Source organism: Vulpes vulpes, chromosome 14, assembly GCF_048418805.1.
Source record: "Vulpes vulpes isolate BD-2025 chromosome 14, VulVul3, whole genome shotgun sequence".
Lineage (NCBI taxonomy): Eukaryota > Metazoa > Chordata > Mammalia > Carnivora > Canidae > Vulpes > Vulpes vulpes.
The window spans coordinates 79,525,845-79,535,572 of NC_132793.1; the positions used below are offsets into that span (position 1 = coordinate 79,525,845).

The following is a 9,728-nucleotide window of genomic DNA, read 5'->3' on the forward strand; positions in this document are numbered from 1 at the left end:
ACTCTCTTTCACCATACACAAAGATAAACTCAAAATGGATGAAAGATCTAAATGTGAGACAAGATTCCATCAAAATCCTAGAGGAGAACACAGGCAACACCCTTTTTGAACTCAGCCACAGTAACTTCTTGCAAGATACAACCACGAAGGCAAAAGACACAAAAGCAAAAAATGAACTATTGGGACTTCATCAAGATAAGAAGCTTTTGCACAGCAAAGGATACAGTCAACAAAACTAAAAGACAACCTACAGAATGGGAGAAGATATTTGCAAATGACGTATTATTTAAAGGACCAGTATCCAAGATCTATAAAGAACTTATGAAACTCAACTGCAAAGAAACACAATCCAACCATGAAATGGGCAAAAGACATGAACAGAAATCTCACACAGGAAGACCTAGACATGAGCAGCAAGCACATGAGAAAATGCTCCGCATCACTGGCCATCAGGGAAATACAAATCAAATCCACAATGAAATACCACCTCACAGTAGTGAGAATGATGAAAAGTAACATAACAGGAAATAACAAATGTTGGAGAGTATGTGGAGAAAGGGGAACCCTCTTGCCCTGTCGGTGGGAATGTGAACTGGTGTAGCCACTTTGGAAAACTGTGTGGAGGTTCCTCACAGAGTTAAAAATAGATCTCTCCTATGACCCAGCAATTGCACTGCTGGGGATTTACCCCAAAGATACAGATGTAGTGAAACGCCAGGACACCTGCACCCTGATGTTTCTAGCAGCAATGTCCACAATAGCCAAACTGTGGAAGGAGCCTCGATGTCCATCGACAGATGAATGGATAAAGAAGATATGGTCTATGTGTATAATGGAATATTCCTCAGCCATTAGAAATGAGAAATGCCCACCATTTGCTTCGACATGGACGGAACTGGAGTGTATTATGCTGAGTGAAACAAATCAATCAGAGAATGACATTCATTACATGGTCTCATTCTTTGGGGAATATAAAAATTAATCAAAGGGAATAAAGGGGAAAGGAGATAAAATGAGTGAAAATATCTATGAGGGTGACAAAAATTTAGACGCCTTCGTCTGGGAAACGAACAAGAGGTAGTGGAAAGGCAGGTGGCCGGAGCTTGCGGTGACTGTGTGATGGGCACTGAGGGGTGCACTTGGTGGGATGAGCACTGGATGTTACGCTAAATGCTGGCAAATTGAACTCCAATGGAAAAAAAAAGGAGTATGGTTCTTCAACTTGAGGGATGAAGGGTGTTCTAAAAAACAGAGATTATATGATATAATAATATCAAATATTTATTGGACTCCTGAAATAAGCTTTAGGTTACTTAATTTGTGCTCATCAAGTAAATAAAAAAATCAGTAAATAAAAATTCATGCAACTTCATAGTTAAAATAAAACCAAGAGGGAACCCTGGGTGGCGCAGCAATTTAGCGCCTGTCTTTGGCCCAGGGCACGATCCTGGAGACCCGGGATCGAATCCCACGTCGGGCTCCCGGTGCATGGAGCCTGCTTCTCCCTCTGCCTGTGTCTCTGCCTCTCTCTCTCTCTCTGTGTGACTATCATAAATAAATAAAAATTAAAAAAAAAGATTTAAAAAAAAATAAAATAAAATAAAACCAAGAAACTGAGTGCTTAAATAAGCTTGGTAGAAGTCATTTAAAGGAAGTTAAGCATATCATAAGAACACACACAATACTTTGAAGCCAGAATTTAGCAGTATAACTGTAGAAATACATTTGGTCTATAGCAATTAGACTTGTCAAAGTTGCTTTTAGGTGAAGGGATGATTCATTATGTATCCTCATGTCTAGGTAAAAAGAAAGGAACAAACAAATGAAAAAGGAAAATGATATGTATTATCTATATCATCCTATTTTTCTCTGTGTCTTTGTATGCTGATGATAAGACTGTGGCTACTTCCCACAAGGCACCTGAAAATCCCAGACACTAGTAACCATTAATCACCTTAATAATTTTAAGTGATTAAATTTATATTGTGATGTGTGTGTGTGTGTGTGTGTGTGTGTGTGTGTGTGTGTGTATGACTGTGGTTGGTAGCATCCAAATATGATCAGATATGTCACTTGGACAAGGTAAACAGCTGCCATTTCACTTTCATAAAAAAATGTACCAAGAGGATGCCACAGTTTACAGAGTGTTAATATGCATCCTCAGGTGGACTTGGCCTTTATCTGAATCTATCTAATCTGAAAGTTATGTGTGCTTTGCATACAACCAAATAGGCCAAATGAAGTTGACTAGTAAAATTGGATGGTATTTTCTTTGCCTAAGAACTCTTTCCCTCTCTTTTTTAAGCAAGGGGAGATGGCTTATTTTTTATGTGCGATAGGCAACAATATAATCCCATATACTACAATAGGTGACTCTTATCAAAATTAGACTGAGACAATTTAGAGAAGAAAACAATACTATTGACTAAGATGTATGTTTATATATCCTCATAAACCACAGGCTTGGGTAAAGGTCCCTAGAGAGCTTCATTACCAAACCAAATGATGCTAGTTGTCTTTATTATGATTAATAGAAGGATGGTTACATGTTATTGTCTCTCCTTTAAGTAATAACCCCAATTAAAAAATTTCTTCACTCATGAAATTTGTTCTTAATGACAGAGTTTATATAATATACATATGCACACATACATATATATGGAGAGGTGGGCGGAGGGTTGGGGTGACTGTGTGATGGGCACTAAGGGGGGCACTTGGCGGGATGAGCACTGGGTGTTATGATAAATGTTGGCAATCAATATACATATAATTCAATAACTAAAAAATACTAATGCCATATGCTTTTTGAATAAGTGATGCAGGGATAAATATCAACACATATATAATACCTGAAGCATATATATTTATATAAGAAGTGATTCAGTCATTTCTTTGTGTTATGTCATGGGAAAACATTACAGATGATTCCATGATGATTTTGTGCTTAAATTCATATAAAGAGAATTTGTAATATAGGAACACTGAATCCAAAATACCATAAATAACTGTATTCCTGAGAAGTGATAAAACTAAGAGAGAAGAAGTAAAACAATAAATTATCTATTGGTTCTCCAGCAAAATTGCTGTGTGTATAGTATTAACCTTAAAAACAGAACAACTGGTTATTTTGCCAGAAAAAAAATGGGTTTATTTGGGAATAACGAATAACAGAGAATTACCGTTTGGGTCATGAAAGCTATGGGCAAATCCAACAAAGAAGAAGAATGTTATTTTCTGGAGAAGAAGGTGGAGGTTGGGAAGAGTTGCTCTGAACAAAGTTTATTGAGAAAAGCAAGTATTTAGGGTGATGATGATCTCTCACTGGCTGAATTGCAAGAGTAGTTGATTTATTGTTAGAGAAGCAGTGTACATCTTTCCTCTTAGGGGCCTGTAATTGATGATTGTTTCCTGCCCTCCATTTTTCTGCTGAGGTCTGTGACTGACAATTCTTCCTGTAGTTGATATTGAGTGGTATGGCTCCCCCCTTCCAGCTCCCTCTTCTAGCATCCAAAGTTGGCTTGATTGAGGTTTCCCACTTTCAATTTTTCACAATATTTTAGTTATAAATTACGATCAGATCAATGGTTTTGAGAAAAGTATCTTTCTCACAACGTCCTTAAATGCTTCTTTCACCTGCAGTTCCTTAAAATGTAAATAAATGGATTCAGCATGGGAGCAACAGAGGTACTGAGCATAGCCATGCCTTTTGTCAAAGCAACACTTCCTTTGCTGATGTTTTGATGTACATGAAGATGCAGCTCCCATAAGAGATAGAGACAACTATCATATGGGAGGAGCAGGTTGAGAAGGCCTTTTTTCTTTGTTGAGCTGAAGGGATTTTCAGAATTGTTCTAAGGATGTAAGAGTAGGAGAGAATTACTAACATCAAAGTGGACATAAGAGGAAGTATGGCTAAAACAAAGCTCATGAGCTCTAGAGTACTTGTGTCTGTGCAAGACATTTGGAATAAAGGAGCAGAATCAAAGGTGAAGTGGTCAATGACATTGGAGTCACAGAAATCCAACTGCAGACCCACCGCTAGTGGTGGGAAGATTACCAAGAAACCAGCCACCCAAGAGCTGACTACAAGCTGGTAGCAAATCTTGTTACTCATGATGGTTGTATAATGTAGAAGCTTGCAGATAGCCACATAACGATCATAGGACATAGCAGCCAGAAGAAAAAGTCTGGTTAGCCAAGGAGGATAAAGAAAAATAGCTGAGCTGCACAAGCATTATAGGAAATAGATTTGTCTCCAGTTACGATGCTGATGAAAAATCTAGGATTACAGACAGAAGTGAATGAAATTTCTAAGGAGAAATTCAGAGGAAAAAATACATGGGAACCTCCAGGTGGGAATCCAGCAGGGTAAGTAAGAATGATGATGGTGAGATTTCCAGTAACACTCAGTAAGTAGGTGAGAAATAGAAAGAGGAAAATTACAGCCTGTATTTCTGGATTATCGGTCAGACCCAGGAGGATGAAGTTGGTCACTGATGTTCTATTATTCATTTCTGGGTGGTTGAGCTTTCACAAATCTTACTGAGAAAATCAATACAGACAATAATAAATCAGTTAGACAAGCTTAAATATCTGCCCCTATTTTTTAAATGTTGTTTTCACAAAAAGTACCTTGCAGCTTAAACATTTTTTCTTCTATAAATACATTCTTCATTTTCCCCAATTCTTCTATATATTTTATGGGTATACCTTCTGTGTTTAATATCAATCTTTTTACTCTGAATAATGTCCTCTAATTCTCTGCTACATGTTTACCCTGCCTCCATGTTTTACAAATTTTACATGGGAACTGTACTCATTGGGCATGAGCTCTTCTTATGCTTCACTTTCCCCCCCTAAAATATAGAAGACATTATGTTTTCCTTATGTCATCTTTTCTGAGCATAAAATTCCTTCTGCTGATGGAAATTAGTGATCAACCCAACCCTAATTAATACTTTCTAGTGAAAATTCTGAGGGTTCTTTTTGGAAAGTACTGAATACTACCTCTATCAGTTTATTTATTGCCATTTTCATTGCAAAAATTCAGAGATCAGGTCATTCTAATGTTGCATTCTGCACTTGTATTTGTATTAAACAAATAGTTTATATAAGTAGTACCCATATTTTCTCAAGCCATTATACGTTCTATTTTCAGATACTAATGGAGCCTTTGGACTCCTATCTTTATTCTTGATTCTTTAAAAATATGATGTCTTTCTAAACCATGAAACAGACTCTTAACTATAGTAACAATCTGATGGTTACCAGAGGGGAGGTGGGGAGATGGGTGAAATAGGTGATAGGGATTAAGGAATGCTCTTGTTATGCTGAGCACTCGATGATGAATGGAATTGTTGAATCACTGCATTGTACACCTGAAAATAATATGGCACGGTATGTTAACTATATTGGAATTAAAATTTTAAAGAAAGGTATCTTTATATGAAATTTAATTAACTGTCATTTTCACTTCATTATTTAAAAATTCCTAATAGTTTTTTAAAATCTAGTTATCAGTTGAACATCTAAGAATATGTTCACAAAATATTGTTAATGAAGTTCAGAAGAACTCATATATAGAAATTAGATACAAACACTTTGCATAGATTATTTAGAACTATCTTGGACACCACACCAGGACTATCCATCAAGTCTTTCTAAAGTATAAATGTACCCATATTAAGGAAAATATGCCATGTTCCACATATTTCAGTTAATTGGTAAAAATTACTATTTAAAATATTTTTACAATTCAATTTATTAATTTAACTATTGAATATATATTCAACACACCACTCACTGCTATATAATGAATAGAAGTTGAAGCATCCGACAAATAAAAACTGAGAATACTTAAACATTAACAAAAGACTGATGGTTAATGTGAAATATTGAATGAAAACTAATGTACTCAATTATGTTAAATAAAAAAAAAACAAGTGGTAGGCTAATGCTTCATGGAGAAATAACTGTTTTCACTGTCTTCCCACGAAGCTGCGTATTTCTTTATAAAAATCTTGATGCTTTAACCCAAAACGTTTAATAGAAATAGATGTTACTATTCTAAAAATAGAATTTTTCTCATGTTTTACCTCAACATCCTCTCAAATCTAGAATCCTGAAATATTCCACCTGCTATCATAATGCCAAATCTTCAGATAAAAGTCATAAAAGAAAAAGAACCTAGAATTATTTTTGATAAGCTATTCTACTATTTCACAGAGGGTGATTTCCATTTATTTTCCTGAGGAAAACGTAAACCTAGCACCTCTAATGTGTTTTTCTGTGGAAATATTTCTTTTTTAATTTCAGAAACATCCTTTGAGATAAATTCTTAATGACTTATGGGAAAATAGTAATAGGGTACTGATGAATCATGCACAAGATCAACTTTGGTTAGTATATTTTAATAGGTTTGTTATGGGACTCGTGTCCCAGGAGAAGTCTAAGAAAATTATCCAGCAGGATAATAGCGAGGTATTTGGGGGAGGAGAGAATCCAGGCAAAACCAAACATAACATTTTCTAATGTTCATATTCCTATACCTTGTATCATTTCTAACACTCTGGGGAATCAGTTTACTATATGACAGGGAAATGGGCAGAGACTCCTGAGAAGAAAGCAGGCAGCCCTGGTGGCTCCACGGTTTAGTGCTCCCATCAGCCCAGGGTGTGATCCTGGAGACCCAGGATCAAGTCCTGCATCAGGCTTCCTGCATGGAGCCTGATTCTCCCTCTGCCTGTCTCTCTGCATCTCTCTCTCTCTCTCTCTGTCTGTCTCTTATGAATAAATAAAATCTTCAAAAAAGAGAAATAAGCACTTAGTTCTACTGCTTATGAAATAATTTTAGAATTACTGAAGACTTTTGATATATAGCATTCCAACTAAAATTCCAAAGGGAATATTTCTTTAATTGAGCTAAACAACTATATGGGGACATCAGGTTGGCTCAGTCCGTTAAAGATCTGACTTCTGATATGAGCCCAGGTCTTGATCACAGGGGTTTTGTGCCAGTACCATACTGTCTTGATGATCAGAGCTTTGAACTACAACTTGAAATCTGGCATTGTGATGCCCCCGGATCTAGTATTCTTTTTCATATTCACCTGACTATTCAGGGTCTTTTCTGATTCCACACAATTCTATTATTTGTTCTAACTCTCTGAAGAAATATCATGATATTTAGATAGGGATTGCATTGAAGGTATAAACTGACCTGGTGCACAGATATTTTCACAATATTAATTCTTCCAATCCATGAGCATGGAATATTTTTCCATCTCTTTGTGTCTTCCTCAATTTCTTTCAGAAGTGTTATGTAGTTCTTAGGGTAGAGATCCTTTACCTCTTTGCTTAGGTTTATTCCTAGGTATCTTATGCATTCGAGTGCAATTGTAAATGGGATTGACTCCTTAATTTCTCTTTCTTCAGTCTCAGTGTATGGAAATGCCACTGACTTCTGGGCATTGATTTTGTATCCTGCCATGATAACAGATTGCTGTATGAGTTCTAGCAATCTTGGAGTGAAGTATATGGGGTTTTCCACGTACAGTATTATGTCATCTGCAAAGAGGACATAAGAGAGTTTGAGAGTCAAAGAGAGTTTGACGACTTCTCGGCCAATGCTTTGAAGGAGGTTTTTAATGCGATGTCTTTCCCCCTCAGAACTGCTTTTGCTGTACCCAAAGATTTTGAATGGTTGTATCTTCATTTTCATTAGTTTCCATGCATCTTTTTAATTCTTCTCTAATTTCCGGGTTGACGCTTTCATCTTTTAGCAGATTGGTCATTGACCTCCACGTGTTTGAAATCCTTCCAAACTTCTTTTTGTGGTTTCGTTCTAGTTTCAAAGCACTATGGTCTAAAAATATTGCAGGGGACAATCCAAAAATTTTGGTATCAGTTGAGACCTGATTTGTGACTCAGTATGTGGTCCATTCGGGAGAAAGTTCCAGGTGCACTTGAGAAGAATGTGTATTCAGTTGCGTTTGGATGTAAAGTTCTGTAAATATCTGTGAAATCCACCTGGTCCAGTGTGTCATTTAAAGCTCTTGTTTCCTCTTTCCCCTTCATTCCCTTTCACTATATTTTATATTCCCCAAATGAATGAGACCATATACTGTTTGTCCATCTCTGATTGACTTATTTCACTCAGCATAATACCCTCCAGTTCCATCCATGTCGAAGTTAAAGGTAGGTATTTGCCGTTTCTAATGGCTGAGGAATATTCCATTGTGTGTGTGTATATACATACACACACATCTCCTTTATCCGCTCATCTTTTGATGGACACTGAGGCTCCTTCCACAGTTTGGCTATTGTGGACATTGCTGCTATAAACATCAGGGTGCAGATGTCCCGGCGTTACACTGCATCTCCAACTTTGGGGCAAATACCCAGCAGTGAAATTGCTCAGTCGTAGAGCAGATCTATATTGAACACATTGAGGAACCTCTACAAAGTTTTCCAGAACTGCTGCACCAGTTCACATTCCCACTAACAGTGCAGGAGGGTTCCACTTTCTCCACATCCTCTCCAACATTTGTGGTTTCCTCCTTGTTAATTTTCCCCATTCTCACTGGCGTGAGGTGGGATCTCATTGTGGATTGGATTTGTATTTCCCTGATGGCAAGTAATGCAGCGCAATTTCTCATATGCTTCTTGGCCATGTCTAGGCCTTCCTGTGTGAGATTTCTGTTCATGTCTTTTACCCATTTCATGATTGATTTGTTTGTTTCTTTGCTGTTGAGTTTCATAAGTTCTTTATAGATCTTGATACTAGCCCTTGATACTAGGCTAGTATCAGCAAGACTCCCATTGCTGACTTGATGACCACAGCTTTATAGTACAGCCTAAACATCAGGGTGCAGGTGTCCCGGCTTTTCATTCCATCTGTATCTTTGGGGTAAATCCCCAGCAGTGCAATTGCTGGGTCGTAGGGGAAAAGGGCTAAAATGATACAAATTGATAAATGATACATCATTTGCAAATATCTTCTCCCATTCTGTAGGTTGTCTTTGAGTTTTGTTGACTGTTTCTTTTGCTGTACCAAAGCTTCTTATCTTGATGAAGTCCCAATAGTTGATTTTTGCTTTTCTTTCTCTTGCCTTCATGGATGTATCTTTTAAGAAGTTACTGTGGCCTAGTTCAAAAAGGGTGTTGCCTGTGTTCTCCTCTAGGATTTTGATGCATTCTTGTCTCACATTTAGATCTTTCATCCATTTTGACTTTACCTTTCTGCATGGTGCAAGAGAGTGATCTAGTTTCATTCTTCTCCATGTGGATGTTCAATTTTCCAGGCACCATTTATTGGAGACACGTCCCTTTTCTACTGGATAGTCTTTCCTGATCTGTTGAATATTAGCTGACCATAAATTTGAGGGTCAACGTCGGGATTCTCAATTTTGTTCCATTGATCTATGTGTCTTTTTTTGTGCCAGTACCACACTGTCTTGATGACCACAGCTTTATAGTACAGCCTAATATCCGGCATTGTGATGCCCCCAGCGATGGTTTTCTTTCCTTTTTTTTTTCTACATCCTTTTTTTAAACTGATAAATTTATTTTTTATTGGTGTTCAATTTGCCAACATACAGTATAACACCTAGTGCTCCTCCCGCCAAGTGCCCCCCTAAGTGCCCACCACCCAGTCACCCCCACCCCTCGCCATCCTCCCCTTTCACCACCCCTAGTTTGTTTCCCAGAGTTAGGGCCTTTCATGTTCT

At 37.3% G+C, this 9,728-nt stretch overlaps 1 pseudogene; it reads right to left on the reverse strand.

Moving 5' to 3' along the window:
- Positions 1–3,573: 3,573 nt before the first annotated feature.
- LOC112922175 (olfactory receptor 6C76-like) lies at positions 3,574–4,512 on the reverse strand (annotated as a pseudogene).
- Positions 4,513–9,728: the final 5,216 nt, after the last annotated feature.